This window comes from Amblyomma maculatum, chromosome 4 (assembly GCF_055883805.1).
Source record: "Amblyomma maculatum isolate TAMU_Amacu chromosome 4, ASM5588380v1, whole genome shotgun sequence".
NCBI lineage: Eukaryota > Metazoa > Arthropoda > Arachnida > Ixodida > Ixodidae > Amblyomma > Amblyomma maculatum.
In genome coordinates, this window is record NC_139347.1 from 184787839 (window position 1) to 184806700 (window position 18862).

An 18862-nucleotide genomic window follows, 5' to 3' on the forward strand; every position below is an offset into this window, starting at 1 on the left:
GAAACACTGTGCGAGTAGTGTAAACCGGCTAGCTAGTCCATTTTCTCCTGAGGAAAATCTGTGCGTACCTTGCGGGCAGAAAAAAAAGACAGGATAAATATCCGTATATGCATAAAGAACTAAGGGTACCATTTATTATTATTATTATTCATATTAATACGATCAATAAATTATTATTATTATTATTATTATTATTATTATTATTATTATTATTATTATTATTATTATTATTATTATTATTATTATTATTATTATTATTATTATTATTATTATTATTATTATTATTATTATTATTATTATAACCTTCTACTAATTCAGATCGGGTGAGGAATTCGCCCAGTTGGATTATGTCGGTCTTTTCAATTTCTTCTCTTCCGTCGACTGGTCCCTTTTAAATGACATTAATGATTCAGATGGACAAGTCAGTCGCTTTACAGAAATAGTTCTTGATGGTATGCGTCGGTACATACCTTTGCATACTCCTACGCGTAGGAAGTTCCCTTCCTTGTTTTCAAGGGAACTAATAACGGCGTTAAAACTCAAGAAACGGGCCCATCGCAAAGCGAAACGCCCTGGGTTTCAAAATTGGGGCAGATGAGTTTCGCCGTGTGCGTTCTCTTTGCAAGCGCTGATACAAGCGGGACTACGACTCCTATCTTGAGTCTTTAGAGAGGAGTGCCTCAAGTCGTCCTAGTCAGTTCTGGCGTACGTTCGCAAGCGTTCCATTAAATCAGATTTAAGTATCAGCTTAGTTGACTCTCAGGGTTCGGAAATTCGGGATGTTGCCGACAGTTTTGCCCAACATTTTTCCTCCGTTTACAAACATCCACATTGTGATTCCGTTTGCCTCCCATCTGGTGCACTATCTAATTCCATCCTCTTTGACGGGGAGTTGATAACTGAAAATGTTAAGCGTCTGAGACCATCTTTGTCTCCTGGACCTGATGGCATTCCAGCCGCCATAATAAAAGCCTCCAGTTATATCTTTGTACCAGTACTGACTGCCATATTTATTAACTGTTTAAAAAATGCTGCCTTTCCTCGCGTGTGGAAAATGGCACGCGTGTTTCCTGTCTTCAAGTCTGGAAACAAATCTGATGTTTCCAATTATCGTCCGATTTCTCTTCTATCTACAACCTCTAAGCTTTCCGAATTAGCTTTGCACAACGTACTTTCCTTCCATCTCAAATATATCATAGTACCGAATCAACATGGCTTCATGTCGGGTCGCTCTACTTCTACCAACCTAGTCACGTTTATGACGTGTGCCTCTGCAGCAGTCCTTCAGAGGGGTCAGGTTGACACTGTGTACTGTGATATCAGCAAAGCTTTCGACGTTGTTACTGACTCACTACTTCTTGAAAAACTTCTACTCTCTGGCGTTAAAGTCTCGCTCGTAGCCCTCCTACGCAACTATCTCCTTGATCGCTTCTGCTTTGTCAGTGTCAATCGACAGGCTTTTTTCGTTTACCCTGCAACGAGTGGAGTTCCTCAAGGTTCAGTACTAGGCCCGCTTCTCTTCTCCGTTTTTATTAATGATGTTTCCTCGACGATAAAGAAGTCCTCGTTTCTTCTTTATGCTGGTGATATAAAAATATTCAAGGTAATACGTTTTTTCAAGATTGCTTGTTGTTGCAATCGTACATATCTTCTTTTTCTGATTGGTGTGCGAAGAATCGACTTACTCTTCCAAAACTAGGGTTGTGTCCTTTACTCGTAAAACACATTGGTTTCTCTACCATTATTCTGTGAATTCTGTGCTGTTGGACAGGGTTGATGAAATTAATGACCTTGGTGTACTTTTTGACTACACCCTCAGCTTCTCCTCTCACACTAAACGCACTGCTCAGCGGGCTATGCGCACACTCGGATTCGTTTGCAGACTTTCGAAAGAGTTCCATACTCCACTTCCGTTCCTAAAACTGTACCTGTCCATATGCTTGCCGCTCTTAGAGTATGCGTCGGTTGTTTGGAATGGCACTTGCAAATCGAACTTGGACAAAGTTGACAGAGTACAAAAAAAAATTTTACGGATATTTCATTATCGCTTTCCTTGCGCAACTTCCCCCTCTCGGTCCACCAGGAGCGCCCAACTGAATCTTCCTTCTCTTCACTGCCGTCGTATCAGACCTGATATCATATTTCTGTACAAACTCCTTCATGGCCACATTATGTGCCCTCAGCTCTTAGAGTACATCCTACTGCGCGTTCCGCGAAAGAGCATGAGGGAATTCAGACCATTTACGGTTTCTCCTCTTCATTCCCTCTCCTCTCTGGACAGGGTGCAGTGGTTATTTAACTCTTTTTGTCCTCACCTTGACATCTTCCAAAACTCGCTCTGTTCTTTTACATTGGATGTTCGTAGCATTGTATTCTAAATAGTACTTTATCACATATAACTCCCACTTTCTAGCCTTAATATTGTATTTACTTCACTTTTTGCTTTTTATCCTGTTCAATGCTGTCTGTATCTTGAACTACTTTTTATCCGTTGCTTACTTATATTTCAACTTTAAACTTTATATTCTACTCTTACTGTCCCTTGTTCAATTCTACTTCTTTATTGTATTAATCTGTATTTCTAGCCTGTGTTTTAAGTACCATGCACTTGTTGCGCCTGGAATGGTTGTTTATTTTATGTGTATTTCTATATTACTATAATCAATGTCAGTTATTTGTTGTTGTGGTTTTTTTCTCTTCTATCTGCCGTTATTTTTTTTTCTTTCTTTCCTGATGTGTTCAAAAATTCTCTCACTGTGTATATAAGTGATGCTACTCATTTATTGATAAGTTTTCGTGATACTTTTCGTCTCAGTTTCATTTCATGTATTATTTATTTCTTCTTTTGTGTTCTCTCTGTGTGTGTAAACATTTTTGTGCATTTTCATTTTTGTTTCTTTTTTTTTATTTGTGCTGCAGCACGAAGACCACATGGTTGTTCCTGCGCACATTAAATAAAGATTGATTATTATTATTATTATTATTATTATTATTATTATTATTATTATATTATTATTATTATTATTATTATTATTATTATTATTATTATTATTATTATTATTATTATTATTATTATTATTATTATTATTATTATTATTATTATTATTATTATTATTATTATTATTATTATTATTATTATTATTATTATTATTCGTGATGCTTGGCCTAGTGAAAAAAGGAGTAGGAATTAAGAGGAAGTTAGAACAAAGGGTGTCCGCTGATCTGGCTTAAAATCCACAAACGCTCCCGATAAATTATCTAGTTTCCATAGTGACGTTAAAAGTCCCACCTCAGGCCTGCTTTCCTTAGTACCGCTGTCTCACGGATGTCAGGTCTAAAGCAGATGTTTTATATCGCACAGTTCTGGTGAAGCACTACAATGCGGGTATTTTGTCAGTTACTTGCAGCCGTTTGTCACACCACCGATGACGCACAGTAGTGGTGAGGCCTCTTCTCAGACCCACCCTTCGCCTTTCTGGGCAACATTTTGCAAACCTGTCTGACACGAGCTTCTGTATACCATTCACTCGTTCCCTTCAAAACGGAACTAATAAATCGTAATCCGGTGTCTTCGAAGTTGCTTAGCCTCATGCAACTCGCGTGCGTTCAAGAAGCCATTTACGCAGTTATGGTCGTGTAGTTACAGCCCATGCACGTAAAAAAAAAAAGACTCGGATAAACGAATGGAAGCGAACGCGCAACCCTTCTGTGAAATTGCGCGCTTCGCAGTCCTTCTCTGGGCATCTGGTTTTGCTCATGCGGCGGCCGCATGCCTATAAATTTCCCCAATAGACTCCAAAAGCAGTGGTATCCGTGTTTCAGCTCCGCACTCAGACTGTACCATGCTTTTCAAAAAAAAAAATTGAGAAAAAACAAACTAACTAAATGGCCATGCCGGTTGGCGGAGAGAGGGACTGAGCTTGAGGTTTTTTAAAAATGCGGAAGAAAAAGCAAATGTGAAGCGAGTGACCTATCACTGGCACTGGCGGACAGTCGGACGGTCTGGTCGATTAACCACCGGAAAGCCATATCTTCACCCTGTGCAGTTTTGTCTACTGACTTTTAGATAGTGACACGTCGACGTTGTTGTTCAGCGGCTTGGCGGCGTCACTTCGTGAAACGTTCCTCTCGTCCTTGGGGTGTCTCGGACACCCGCTTAACCTTTCTCGCCTCGTTTTCACGCTGCCGGCCAGACTTGTCACATGCGTAGGGCCAGATTAACGGGGATGAGGGCCCGGTTCAAAAAAATTAGGAGGGCCCCTATAACACCATTTACCTTACCCCGCCCCCAGTTGCCATGTTTGAGAACTCACGCATTTTTCAATTTCCTCCACAGAACACGCGCCATGTTTACGCGAAGAATTTGCGGACTGGTGATGAACATCAGCTGACAATATACTATCCCGTTGAGCACACAGACAAACTACGATAGACTACCGTATTCCAGAAAATGACAGAAAACACAGCATTGTTCCTCAAAAAACCGGTGCTTTAGCTATGGTTAAACTGAGTAGTCGGGGTAGCTTCACGGGCCTTCTCCGGCTTTTCCGAAGTTGATGTGGCGGCCGCGGCGGCGACAGCAGCAGCTGCTGCCTCCAATGCCTGGCGTTCCCGCCCAGCTGCGTCTTCGCGACGTCGTTTTACGAGGCGCTGCTCACGTTGTTCTGGCATTTAGGCTACTCTGTTCGCTTTGCTCCAATCACATTTCTGCAGGCTTTCTTGCCTGAGCGCTATGTTTTCCGGATCATCACAAGCAGCAAGGCTCCTGCGGTACATCATGCGGCTGTTCACGTTTTTCTCTTCTTTCGGCTCCATGGCGTGGCTCTGGCCGAGCACAGGCGTTCTACTCAGAACTTACATCCATGAAACCTGCGCATGTGATGGCGGCGGTCGCTTTCCCGCTTCACTCCCATATTATGTGGTCGAGGGTCCCCTCACCCCACGATCACTACATCTACCATGGTCTCTCGTATCGGGGTACACATAGCACTCTAAGACCGGATTCATGAACGTATTAGTTTGCAAACGCCTCCATGCACCAGCTTCGTTGTTATTAAATTTTCGGTCTGGCGGGGGTACCAGCCTACATGCCAATCGATAATTGATTATTTCTCCATAATTTACCAACCGCTCCTTGTTACCTCTGTCGTCGGGGGGTCCCATGGGTGCCCGGAAGTAGAGTGCCCGAGCTAGCCCATGGGCCGCCTCGTTGCCAGGGACAGCAGCGCGCGCGAATGTCCAGATTATCTGAATTTTCCGGTTCAGTGGTTGTTAGCTGAGGGTCTTTGCCGCCTCCGGCGATATCCTGCCTTTTCCAAAATTTTGAATTGCGGCATTACTGTCGCTTACGACAATTTTTATTTTGTTCCCTCGCAAGCTGAAGTGATTGTCATTTCCTCCGCAGCCTCTGTATTGCGTCCCCGGATAGCTGCAGCGGAAACTGGCACTCCTCTGCCGTTTACGACCAAAGCCACCGTCGATGAGGGCGTATATCCTGTTCCTCTCCACCGCTTTGATATCCAAGTATGGAATCGCGTAGCTAATTCTGTTAATCACGTACGCTTGTACTAGTTTCATGAGGTTTCTCTCTATTAGGCCTTTGCCCTTGACTGTTATGTGTTTAATAATGCCCAGGGTCTGTATCGCGTGATCTGCTCGAGCTTCTTTATGACCTCTCCATTGTACGCATTGGCCTGGAGGATCAATCCTAATATTCTAATCTGTACACCCTTCGGTACTTCTTTACCTGCCACCTGAATCGATGTCCATCGATGTTTTGCATTGGAGGTGTTTTGGATTATACACAGAGTCCGCACTCCCCGGCGTGGGACAAAATATAGTTAGTAGAGATAAATGGGAAACCCTACTCTAAAGCTCGCACCTTGAGCTCCAGCGGAGATTGTACACCTGGCGGAGAAAGCTGCCATCCAGTCTTTAACGCGGCGGCCCCCGTCTCCAAGGCCTACGTGCAGGGGGCGGGGGTGATCGGCTTCTTCTGGTGAAAATTAAAGTTTTTCAATCAATCAATCCCGCTTCACTCGGTCACGGTGGGTAACATCACGGAAAAAGCGCTCAGGTCTGAACTGTCTAGGATGTGGCACCCCTTCTCCATCTGAGGTGACTTCCTCTTTGCAAATCGGCGATGCCGGCAGAGCGCGGCGCATCTGTTGGAGCCCTATGCTGAAGCCCGCTACTTTAAGGCGCGCGCATGCGCAATGCGGCAATTATTCTCGTCCTCAACTCCGCGAAGGCCTATCTGCTGGGATACGACCGTCATCCTCCTCCTCTTAGCTGCGTGCACGGCGTACGCGACTACCCTTTGCATTCCTCCTTTCCACAGCAGCTGGCGCCAAAGCTGGCGCGCGCTCTCAATGTGACGGGACGCACACACGATATGCACGGCGATAAAGCAGAGTGAAACTATCGCTTCAAAATCACAAAGCACTTATTCGTGAAACCAATTTCTTGAGTAAGTATTTTCTTGACTAATTTGATAACGCAGGACGACTGGCTGCGTGTGAGTCAATCATCCAAATATTCTGTGAATGCATCTAGCAAGATGAAATGAAGCTCGTCTAAGGCGGTGATTCTACAGAAACGAATATTAGGTTTTATATGCTGACTTAAACTAGAGCAAATAACGTTAATTACTCCAAACGCTATCAAATGCGGAGCGTGAAATCTTTTCGAAATGGTGGCGCTTGTATAAAATGACATTGCCGCTGAAATAGCACAGAAATAAAACTTCAACGCGCTAAAATAATTAGTAGTATATATTTATATACACAGAAGGTCTACATTTACCAAGACAGTAAGTCATTTTTCACATATTTTGAACTTTAAAAAACAGAAGAAAGCACTTTTGCATGTATAAAACACATTTTCTGCATTTAAAGAACAAATTTACATTTTACGATATGGCGTATGCATTCTACAGCAGCAGCCGCCGCCGTAGACGGCGGGCGGAAAAAATACGCTGGGCACTGAAAATAGGGTAGACAAAAAGCCTATTATGGGACACAGTTAACGGTTCCTATTTCTCGACTTCCCATGCATACGGTCATTTGGGTACCTGTACTTTTCTTTAAAACTAGGTGAACACTTAAGCCGTGCTATCACGGATTCGAAGCGAATCTTAAGCATTCTCCAATTGTTCTACAGAAGCATTCCATATTTGCACAAACAAGAAAATGTATGTTTAAATATTAAAAAGGAATTCACTTTTAAATGGGATGTGTAATGTTATAACATGTTTGCTTCTATCATTCCACATTTAGGGAAGTGAAGAAAGGTTTTTACGTTTCTATAAGCGCGTTCTCGAGCCCTTTGCAGGAGGTTTCTGGATAATATCTTCAGCGTACCTTCCTGAGAACATTGGTCTCAGCTCTCAGGAGCGGGAAATTTCGAAGATGGATGTCACCTATGAACCATAATAATCCATATCTAATACTTTTTTTGCTTTTGTACAGCTTTCACGGCTTATGTTCGGCATATTCATAAACACAACTGACCTTTAGTAATCATAGAGGTCTGCTGGTTTGCCAGCTGGTGCGAGCTGAATCATAACTGAAGACTCAACAGAACCTGTTGATAACGCTTGACTACCAACTGGGACCTGAAGACAGCCAGCTGGCAGGCATTACGAACCATTTTATCCCATTTGAGTAGCAGCTAGGACCAACTCAAATCACACCCAGTCAAAACCAACCAAAGCCGTCAGGAGTTTTTCAATTCAGAAGACTACTTTCGCCACTAAATAGTGATACTGAGGTGTCACTGATGCATTCTGATCCCAGCCTTTTGGTATAAGAGGCTTCGAGCAAGTCAGCCGAGAGAGTGCTCCTGCTGCTGCTTAAAATCCTAATTTCTGTGAGCTTTGACTCAGCCTTTGGCTTGAAATTGCACAATAGGCAGTGCAAGAGTAGATGTAAATTTGAACCGTTTGTCTGAGAACGCTTGTGTTTTGCAGCACAATCGTTCACATATCGGCCAGTTCGGGATATGTATACCTTGCCACAGGTTAACGGGATTATATAAATAACCATGGTGGCACATTTGACGTACGGCTTGACATGGTTTTCAGAACAGCCTTGTTTTCTATTGTCATCGCCTTTGACTTATACGCACACGCTAGACAGTTCTTGGGGGGGGGGGGGGGGAGAAGGCCATTTTGCTAGCGACTTTCAAATTATCAGCCACCTTATTCATATAAGGTGCAACAACAAACAGGTCGGGTCGCGACCTCCGTTTCATGGTGCCTTTTTTGCGAACGGTATTGTCCCTTCATAATATGCTAGCAAACACTGTGTCTGGATGCTCTTCTTCTCCTCTTCCCCCCCCCCCCCTCTTCTAAAAAATTTAGTTGTGGTTCAGCTCTGGTTACCCCTAGTTGAATTGCGAAAGCAACGGCGGAAGCTTCTCTTGCCTGCTACATTATTCCCCTATCACGCCCTATAAGTGTAATGTGCTACAATATTGGGGACACGTAAGCTCATCGTATGACGCGAGAGCGTAAGCTACCAGCTCACATTTAAAGTCGCGCTTCAACCAATCCATATGGACGTGCATGCGTGTTTGCAAACGAGAATACAAACGGTTCTGGCAGGCTGATTCGGATATCACCCTCCCATATGAAATTAGCGACCCTTAGTTGGCAGCTCCTGCCCGTGGCATAGGGGTAACGTGAATTCAAATGTCATGGCAAGCTGATTCTTTTATGAGGAGGCCGTAACTACGCCTCTTCACGGCATAGCTGCGGCCGTCCGAGGTCTCGCATTGGCTGTCGTAGTATTGAGTTCACAATAAAAAAAAAATGGCTGACATGTGCGTACGAGTCACGGGCGATGTCAATAGAAAACAAGGCCGCTCTAAAAAGCATATCAAGCCGTACCTAAAATGTACCACCGGGCTATTTATCAAATCCCCTTAACCTGTGGCAAAGTATACAGCGTTCAAATTGGCCGATGTCTGAATGATCAGGCTGCAGAGCACACACGTTCTCTGACAAACAGTCAACATTTACATCTACCCACCCACTGCCAACCGTGCAATCTGAAGCTAAAGTTTTAACCAAAGCTCACAGAAATTAGGGTTTCAAGCACGAGCAGGGCCACTCTCACTGGTGAGTTTCTCGAAGCTTCTTATTTTAAAAGACTGGGAACGGAATGCAGCAGTGACACCCCAGTATCACTATTAAGTGGCGAAAGTCCTGTTCTGAATTTTGTTTAGGTAGCGACGGCCTGACATGACATGCATATCTTGCAGACACGGCGCTCGACTACTGTGTGTACAAGGAAGCGGGATCTAACCCTGGCCTCGGCAACTGCGTTTCGATGAAGGTGAAACGGAGTGGAGTCCGTGTGCTGTGCGAGATCAGTGCACGTTAAAGAACCCCAGGTGGTCGAAATTTCTGGAGTCCTGCACTACGGCATCTCTCATAGCCTGAGTCGCTTTGGGACGTTAAACCCTACAAACCAACCCAAACCTACAAGCCATATCTTGCAGACAGTGTGGGGACATTTTTTTGCTTTTTGAGCATATCAAAACTGATTCATTTGCTTTTGTATTTTGAAGTGGTTTCATTTTGTTGTGTCGAAAAAAGTTGGAGTCACGGCCTGTCCTATGTGTACTAAATTGTGAGTTTGTATTTGTTAGTGCTGCGGAATCATTCCTTTTTTTTGTGAAATGCACCAACTAGCCGAGCAGTTGGTTTTAAGGCGAAAGCCTCCTAGCGCACATACCCACGGAGACCGTCTGTCCGTTACATCCAAAGCCTGGGAGGCGGTAGCTGGCAGCTGACATGACCGAGCACTAACTGGACGTATACGGCTCCTTGACATTACGTTTGGCAGGATGTGCCAACTCGAGCCTCTTCCTTCATATGGTAGGGTGATATCAGAATCAGCCTGCCAAAACCCTTGCATTCACGTTACGCCTAGTCCACGCAGGCACGCTCATACGGCTCGGTTAAAGCGGGGCTTTATACGTTAGCTTGTAGCTCAGTTATCGCGTAATGCAATGATTGATTTATAGGAAGGGCAAGGCGCAGTAACTGTCTCACTTGTTTTGTGGACACCTGAACCGCGCCGTAATGGAAGGGAGGACGGTAGGAGTGAAAGTGGAAAGAGAGAAAGAGGAGCCGTAGTGGAGGGCTACGGAGAAATTTCGACCACCCCTTGGGGATCTTGAACGTGCGCTGACGTCGCACAGCACACGGACGCCTCTTCGTTACGTCTCCATCAAAACGCAGCCGCCAAGGTCGGGTTCGAACCCGGAAATACCGGACAGTAGTCGGGCGTCTTACTAATTTACCACCCCTGCGGGGCCTCTTCATTTTCGCTTTTCTACAACCAGATTGATCTTAGTCGAAAGGCCGAGAAGCGATCCGACTGCTGTGTAGGTGTGCCCAGGTTCAATCCCGAACCGGCTGCGTTTTGTTGCAGGCGAAACTAAGACGCGTCAGTGTGCTGTGCAGTGTCAGTGCACGTTAAAGAACCGATTTCGAGCTTCCTTTGACATCCAGAAGCCATCCTTGTGTCGTACATCAACTGTAGCCCACTACATCTATACCGGTACGCACGCCCCATTACGCCAACGTCCTTATCGTGTATCAGCCTCAGAGCGCCGCATTATTGATGAGCAAGTCAACGAGATGCTCAGTAAGGGTGTCATACAGCCTTCCAGTAGCCTTTGGGCGTCCCCGGTCATTTTAGTCAAGAAGAAAGACGGGTCTATTGGATTCTATGTAGACTACCGATGCCTTAATGCGATCACACGAACGTATGCCTAGATGGTCAAAAATTACTTCAGAGCGCTCCACTAGGCATTGTTACGTTTCGCCACCGACAAGTGGGACAGCTGACGCGGCCACCGCATCAAGGCGGATGACCGCATAGCAACAGGCAGAGAACCGCGAGCGGATCAGCCATTTCGGCGCCGTTCATCAGCCGCCCAACGCTTCCTCCCGCGGGCAAGTCTCGACGTGCTCCTGCCACGCGCCAAATGTGTGTGCGTGCGTGTGTGTGCGTGCGTGTGTGTGGAAACGCCGGCCAAGCCCGGAGCTCGAGGGAGAGTGCGTCGCCCTCGCCCGTCTGCAGGAGGTGGAGGAGATGCGGTCGGGCCACCTGCGACTGAGTCATCGCCTTGTCTAACTTGAAGGGCTCTCTCCATTTCCCTGTGACTAGCAAGCCTATAAAAAGCAGCGGCCGACTCCGCTGAGACAGAGACTACTTTGACGCGCCGTTGACACGACGCTAGACACCAGCTGTGTAAGAGTGTCTGTATCCTCTCCGGGTCAGCTTCTCTGCCCCTTTCTTCATGATGTTGTAGTAAAAGTTGTTTCGTAAGAAGACACCTCGTCTTTGCTGGGACCGCTGATGCCGTCCGCCGAGCCACGGAGCCGCCAGGCCAACGCTACCGAGGGGCCGCGAGTAATAACTGGCGTCAGCGGTGGGCTGAGCCACGCGAGCACAAACGTAATAACTGGTAGGCAGCGGTGGGACGACCAACCCGTAACCGTGGTCGGAGGGATGAGCCAGGCGATACCGTCGTCCAACAACTGGTGAACAGCGGAGGGACGAGGACGACCAAGCAGGGACCAGGGTCGGTGAAACGAGCCAGGCCTGACTGAGGTGCAACATCTGGTGGGAAGAGCGGAGATGTCCCAGGCGTGACACGTGAAACAAGCAGCTCAGCGGAAAGCCCGGATCAGTGCAACGAGCCCTGTGTGATGACTGGTTGCCTGCAGCGGAACGACTGCGTTGGATTCTTGGCTGCGAGGTTTGGTGAGTGCGGGACTTTTTTCTACGGAGTTTTGCCAGGCTTTTGTTAAGTAGAGAACAGAGCTGGTAATTGTGTTGTCGTTGTTGCTGGGTTAATTGCAGCAAGGCAGTAGTGGGCAGTAGAGAAGGCAGCACTCGGAACAGCAATGGGTTTAGATTTGAAGTCGTTGCGCAAACCGAAATTGCTGGAGCTTGCAAAGGAGTTGGGTCTGTATTTGTCAGACAAACTCAGAAAACCAGAAGTGTTAAAGGCTATTCTTGAGTTGAAAGCTGAAGATGACGAGCTTTCGGAATGCCTTGAGATCATTGAAGAACGTCACGAGAAAGAGGAACGTGAATGTGAACGCCAGGAAAGGCTAGAAAAAGAGGAACGTGACCGTAAGGAAAGGCTAGAGAAAGAGGAACGGGATCGTAAGGAAAGGCAAGAGAAAGAGGAGCGAGACCGTCAATTCGCTATGGAAGTGAAACGTCTCGAAATAAACGCGGGACGCGCTGGTAGTGCAAGCCGGGCTCACGGTGCAGGAGAACGGGAATCGTTCAAAATGAGTGACCTGATGCGGCTGTTTAAGCTTGGAGAGGACATTGGTTTGTTCCTGGTTAACTTCGAGCAAACGTGCGAGAAGCAGGGCTTTTCTCGGGAAACGTGGCCACAGCGCTTGCTCACTTTGTTACCCGGTGAGGCGGCAGACGTAATCGCTCGCTTGACAAAAGAGGAAGCAGAGGATTAAGACAAAGTGAAATCGAGTCTCCTAAAAAAGTACAGGCTGTCAGCAGAAGCATTCCGTCAGAATTTTCGGGACAATGCGGAAAGCAAAAGTGAGTCGTATACACAGTTTGCCTACAAGCTTATGTCAAACATGTATGAGTGGCTCAAAGAAGAAAAAGCGTATGGTAACCTTCGATAAGGTTCTGCAGTGTTTCGGGCTGGAACAATTTTACAGTCGGTTACCCGAGAACGTGCGATACTGGGTCATGGATAGGCCAGATGTTACTACTGTGGATAGAGCCGCCGAGCTAGCTGAAGAGTTTGTGATGCGTCGGGCTCGTGGAGCTAAGGACGATCAACAGGGGGAATTCGGCTCTAAGTTTGAAAAGCCGAAATTCAAGCCCTTTAAATTTAGGAGAATAAACGTGGTGCGGATGCGAGTGAAAGCAGTCCGGCCAACGATAAAGCGACGGTGTAACCGAAGCCGGACGGAAAAAGAGGTTCGAGGCAAGGCAATCGCGCGTCTGTTATACGTGCTAGAAGCCTGGTCATTTTTCGGCGCAGTGTCCAGAGACAAAACCAAAGATGAACATGAAGCTTCTCCAACCGTACACTCAAGACCTCCTCGTGAACGGGAAAACGTTTCGAGTGCTTCGAGATTCTGCGGCTACAATGGATGTGGTTCACCCCTCTTACGTAGAACCAGAGATGTTCACGGGTGAGTGCGCATGAATCAATCAGGCCATGGAGGCTCGCAGCGTGAGTTTACCAATAGCCAAAGTGCTTAATGAGGGACCTTTCGTGGCACTTGAGATAGAAGCGGCGGTGTCATCTGTGTTTCCTCCTCAGTACCCGTACCTATTTTCAAACAAGTCCGATCACCTCTTGCGCGAAAATGGGCTTGTGTTTGGAGAGGGTAACGTACAGGCCTTGACCAGATCTAGAGCTCGGGCGCTTCCTGCAAAGGCGGTAGTTCCGGAGAGGTTGTCAAGCAACAGGAAAGGGTCGAAGGCACAGCACGCGGAGATTAACACCATGTACGCGGTAGACACAAGTGAGCCTGAAAAGTCAAAGGTACCAGAGTGTGAGACACAGCTTGGGGAAGCGGCCGAGAAACGTGACCGCAGTAGTGAGCCGACCGATCCTCGAACAGAAGAGCATCGTGTTACCTTGGTCGAGCCACCAGCTGAGACGATTAGCACAGGCTTAATCGATGAGAAGTCCGAAGTGACGCCGTTAAGCGAGGTGAACTGCACGCCGACCCAGGTAGCTGTAGGAAATACAGTTCCATCAAATGAGTGCGGGGAACTGGTAGTAACTGAACCGCCTCTCGAGTTAAATGCAGAAGCTTGTGTAGAGCGTGGCGGAGGTGGAAATCAGCTAGAAAATGAGAAAATTTCGGTTTCCGAAATCAGTTTCGTTGTTGAAGCAGGGCACGCAGAAAAACGAAGTGCCGATCAGGGAAACTGCGCCACCCGCAAGCTGTGATCAGCCAGGGCAGACCGACGAGGAGTACGCGTACGCTGTAGAGAGCGAGACTTGCGAAGGCGGCAGCGAGCGACCAGAGCAGAGTCAGAATCGTTCGAGCCCCGATACCACGCTAGGTTGTATTCGCGAAAGCAACCCCAGTGCGAACGCGGACGTGACACACATGGCCCTCACACAATCCGTAGCGCCCCAGCTGTCGAAGGAGCTCAATCGTGCGCCGGTTAGCTCTGAGCGAGACGACACACTGAGTGGCGAGCCGCCAGAGCAAATGCCTAGAAGGGGGACTGACGCGACTGATGTCAGCCGTTGTTGTTCGGACTTGACTGAAAGTGAGTCATGCGCTGCTGGCCGCGTTGCAGACGCGGCACCGCACTTCGACGACACCCGTGCCCTACCAGCTCCGGTTACCGCTAGAACGTTGACCGCTAGCTTGTCAGAGATGGCTCAGAAAGAAAGCAGAAAGCCTGTGTTTCAGTGCTGCCGTAGAAAAAAAACGGAAAGGCAGGCGCGAGAAAGAGTGGAGCAAGTGTAAGCCATCGCGAAAAAGAAAACGACTATCCCAAAGCAACAAATGCCCCTGTGCCGAGAAATCGCGTGACTGGTGCGCCAAGCGTAAGTAGAGGGATAGGTTGTTTAGAAAAGCGAGTGACTCGGGCTCGTATGTTTCTTTGCGCAGAAACAGGAAGGTAAGGTTGTTCCCTGAAACGGACAGCCGAAGCTTTAATGAAAAGGGTGATCTCAATGGTAACGCCGATGGCTTAAGTCGAAGCCCCTAATATGAGAAGAATCCTACTTTCACTTGTTGGTGTTTTTCGTCCTGACTTATGATTTTGAACATATTGTATTGTATTATCTTTGTTTGAAAGTGATGTTTTGAAATGCAATTTTCAAATTTGTAGAAGTGTTCGAAGTGCTGCTGAGCTGCCCTTTAATATAGATGGGGGCATAAGAGGGAAATAGTCTGGCATAGCTTAGTGAAGTTTGTGCCGTGCTTGCTGGCTGAACGGTTGAGTTTTTAGCGTGGTTGTGACGTTGTGGGTTGTCAGAAATCTCTCCTGAAGACAAGTTGCAGAGTGTCTTAGAAACCCGGACTTGCCAAGGACTTCTTCAGGCTGACCGGCTCAAGAGAAACAGAGTCGGACGACCCCGGCTAGCAGCAACATCCCGATCCCTCCGGACCGCGGATGCAGTCCCCTGCCCTTTGGGATCTTCCTTCCCCGGCGGGGCAGTATCTTACGTTTCGCCACCGTAAAGTGGGACAGCTGACGCGGCCACCGCATCAAGACGGATGACAGCATAGCAACAGGCAGAACCGCGAGCGGAGCAGCCATTTCGGCGCCGTTCATCGGCCGCCCAACGCTTAGGGGTAAGACGTGCAGGCGTAAGACGCCAGACTACTGTACCGGAGCACACGGGTTCGATCCCGACCACTGGCGGCTGCGTTTAGATGGAGGGGAAACGAAGTGGCGGCGTGTACTGTGCGATGCCATCATCATTATCATAAGCCGGACTATACCCACTGAAGGGCGAAGCACTTTTTCATATCTCTCAAAATTAACCCGATTCTGTGCTAGCTGAATCCACTTGACCCCTGCGAACTTAACCTCATCCACCCACCTAACTGTCTACCGCCCCCTGCTACGCTTTCCTTCCCTTGGAATCCAGTTTGTTACCCTAAACCACCATTGGTTATCCTCTCTTCGCACTGCATGTCCTGCCCATGCCCATTCCTTTTTCTTGATTTCAACTAGAATGTCACTAACTTGAGTTATTTCTCTGACCCACTCTGCATGCTTCATATCTCTTAATGTTACCCCTACCATTTTTCGTTCTATAGCCCTCTGAGTTGTCTCCAACTTAAGTAGAACCCTCTTGGTTAGCATCCACGTTTCAGCCCCATAATTGAGTACAGGTAAGATGCCACTGTTGTATAATTTCCTCTTGAGCGATGCCGGTAAGGTGCTAGTCATGATCTGCAAGTGCATGCTTCCCAAATGCGCTCCATCCCAATCTTATTCTTCTGGTGATTTCATTTTCATGGTCCGGATCTGCGGTTACTACCTGTCCTAAGTGGACATATTCGCCTACTACTTCCAGTGCTTCGTTACCTAACGTAAACTGCTGTTCCTTCCCGAGGCTGTTGAACATTACCTTAGTATTCTGCATATTGATTTTCAAGCCTACCTTTCTACTTTTTCTGTCTAGGTCATCAATCATTATTTGCATTTCATCCCCCGAGTTACTTAGCAAGGCAATGTCCTCAGCAAATTGCAGATTACTGAGGTATTCTCCAACTACCCTTATCCCTACTACATTATCTTTCTCGCGGTACCGTTTACACAGCCTCAACTGGGGTGCCATCCGCACAATGCGAATGGACTACCTAGATTCAACCATCACAGACATCGACCAATGGGTGAGCTCACTTATGACTGATGTCTCCACACAAACCCAACACATCGAAACAACACAGGACACTCCTACATTAGACTGTAGACTCGCCAACCTCTTGGAGGCTTCTCGCAGCCTCCTAGAGCGCTGGAAAAAGAACAAACTTAACCGCAAGCTGAAGAAGAAGCTGGCCGCACTGCAATCACAGATCACCCAACATGCAGAGGAGCTCTGCCGGTCCAACTGGGGACAGGCTTGTGACAGCATGGCCGGCAATCTGTCCACCAAGCGAGCCTGGCAACTCCTTCGACATCTCATCGACTCTATACAGTCCAAAACAGCTGCGCAACATCACGTCACTGGGCTCATACACAACACGGAGTTAACCCCGGACGTCCTTTTGGACAACCTAAAACAAACACATACATCACTCGGCACATCCGACCCCCTTCCTCCCTATACAGGTCAACCAAATTCTACTCTCGATGTTGAGATTTCGGAAGCCGAGGTCCGAGTGGCCCTCCTTACTCTCCGCACCTCTTCCGCTCCTGGTGTTGACAAAATCTCCAACTCCATTCTTCGCAACCTGGATGATCAATCGATCACCCAGATTGCGGATTGCTTTAACAAATGCTGGGGGGAAGGCACCCTCCCCCAGTCTTGGCATCATGCCAAAGTTATATTTATTCCCAAACCAAATAAACCACTCACACTAGAAAACCTCCGACCCATCTCCCTCACTTCATGTCTGGGAAAACTATTAAAACGCGTCGTGCTGACGAGACTCACTCAGCACATGACAGACAATGACCTCTACCACCACAGCATGGTCGGCTTCCGCTCCCGTTTGTCCGCGCAGGATGCCATGCTGCAGCTCACCACCGACATGTTTGACCCGGCTATCCGGACCATACAAAGGCCGTCCTGGCTTTGGATTTATCTAAAGCATTTGATCGTGTTGATCACTCCGCCATCATGACAGCCCTCTCCTGTCTTGATGTGAATGTGCGTACGCACACCTATATCAGAGCTTTCCTTAACCGCATGGCTGAGGTCCACATTGGCCCACACAGGTCACCTCCTTACTCCCTAAAGGGGTCGGTACTCCCCAGGGCTCATCCTGTCCCCTTTCCTGTTCAGCGCGACAATGATCTCACTCGCCTGCAAACTGACCACGATACCACACCTCCGGCACACCCTCTATGCCGACGACATAACGTTGTGGACCACCCACGGCAGTGATGGCGACATAGAAGGCACACTACAAAGCGCCGCCACATTAACACAAGAACACGCACGAAGTATAGGACTCTCATGCTCCCCAGAGAAGTCTGAGCTCCTCATCCTCCGCCCCACCACCCGTAACCCTCCCAGCGCCCCCATAACCGCTGCTTCGGATGATCGCCACATTACGGAGGTGGACACTCTCCGGATCCTGGGGCTTCATAACCAAAGCAACGGTAGAAAGAGCCTCACAATCAAGAAACTCAAGCGGGTGACAGGTGCGATCTCGCACCTCATCTGCAGAGTTTCGGGCCACCAAAGGGGCATGAGGGAGCACGATCTATGCCGTCTCATTCATGCATTTATCCTCAGCCGATTCTTATACACGCTTCCTTACCTCAGACTTAGAGGTGACGAGATCTCCACCTTGGACGCGATGCTTCATACCGCGTTCAAAACCGCCCTCCACCTCCCCCTCAACACTTCAACAGTGAAACTTCAGCTGGGTCTCCACAATACTGTTGGGGAGCTTGTGGAGGCCCACAGACAGACCCAGTATATCCGATTGACACAGACTGACACCGGACGTCACATCCTTAGACCACTCGATGTTCACATCCCAGCTAACGACCCCACACTCCTCTCCCTCCCACGCCCTATCCACACCAACCTTCTTGTCAAACCCCTTCCCCGAAACTCCCATTCATAACACCATGAGCCCCGCCGCCGAGCCCGGGCAAAGGCGCTCCATAAATATTACGGCTCCGAGACGGATGCCGTATGGGTGGACGCCGCATGCTCGGGCGATGAGGCGGCGGCAGCCGCGGTGAACAATACCCTCGAGTTCATTGCAACTCTCCCCCTGATTTATCTATAGGAAGGGAAAGGCGCGGTAACTGTCTCACTTGTTTTCTGTGGACACCGCAACCGCGCCGTAAGCAAAAGGAGGAAGATGGGAGTGAAAGTGGAAAGAGAGAGAGGAGCCTTAGTGGAGGGCTACGGAGTAATTTCAACCACCTGGGGGTCTTTAACGTGCGCTGACATCGCACAGCACACGGACGCCTCTTCGTTGCAACTCTCCCCCTCCCCCTCTGTTACCTCTTCAGAAGTGGCCGAGGAGGCAGCGATCGTCCTTGCTATTGCCCACACGGAGCTAGATATATACTAACAGACTCAAAAACTGCACTACTAAATTTCGCATGTGGGCGAGTTATGTTTCTGCTTTTTGCATACGGACCTCGCCCACTGCCAACCCACCTTCCACGTGGAGCTT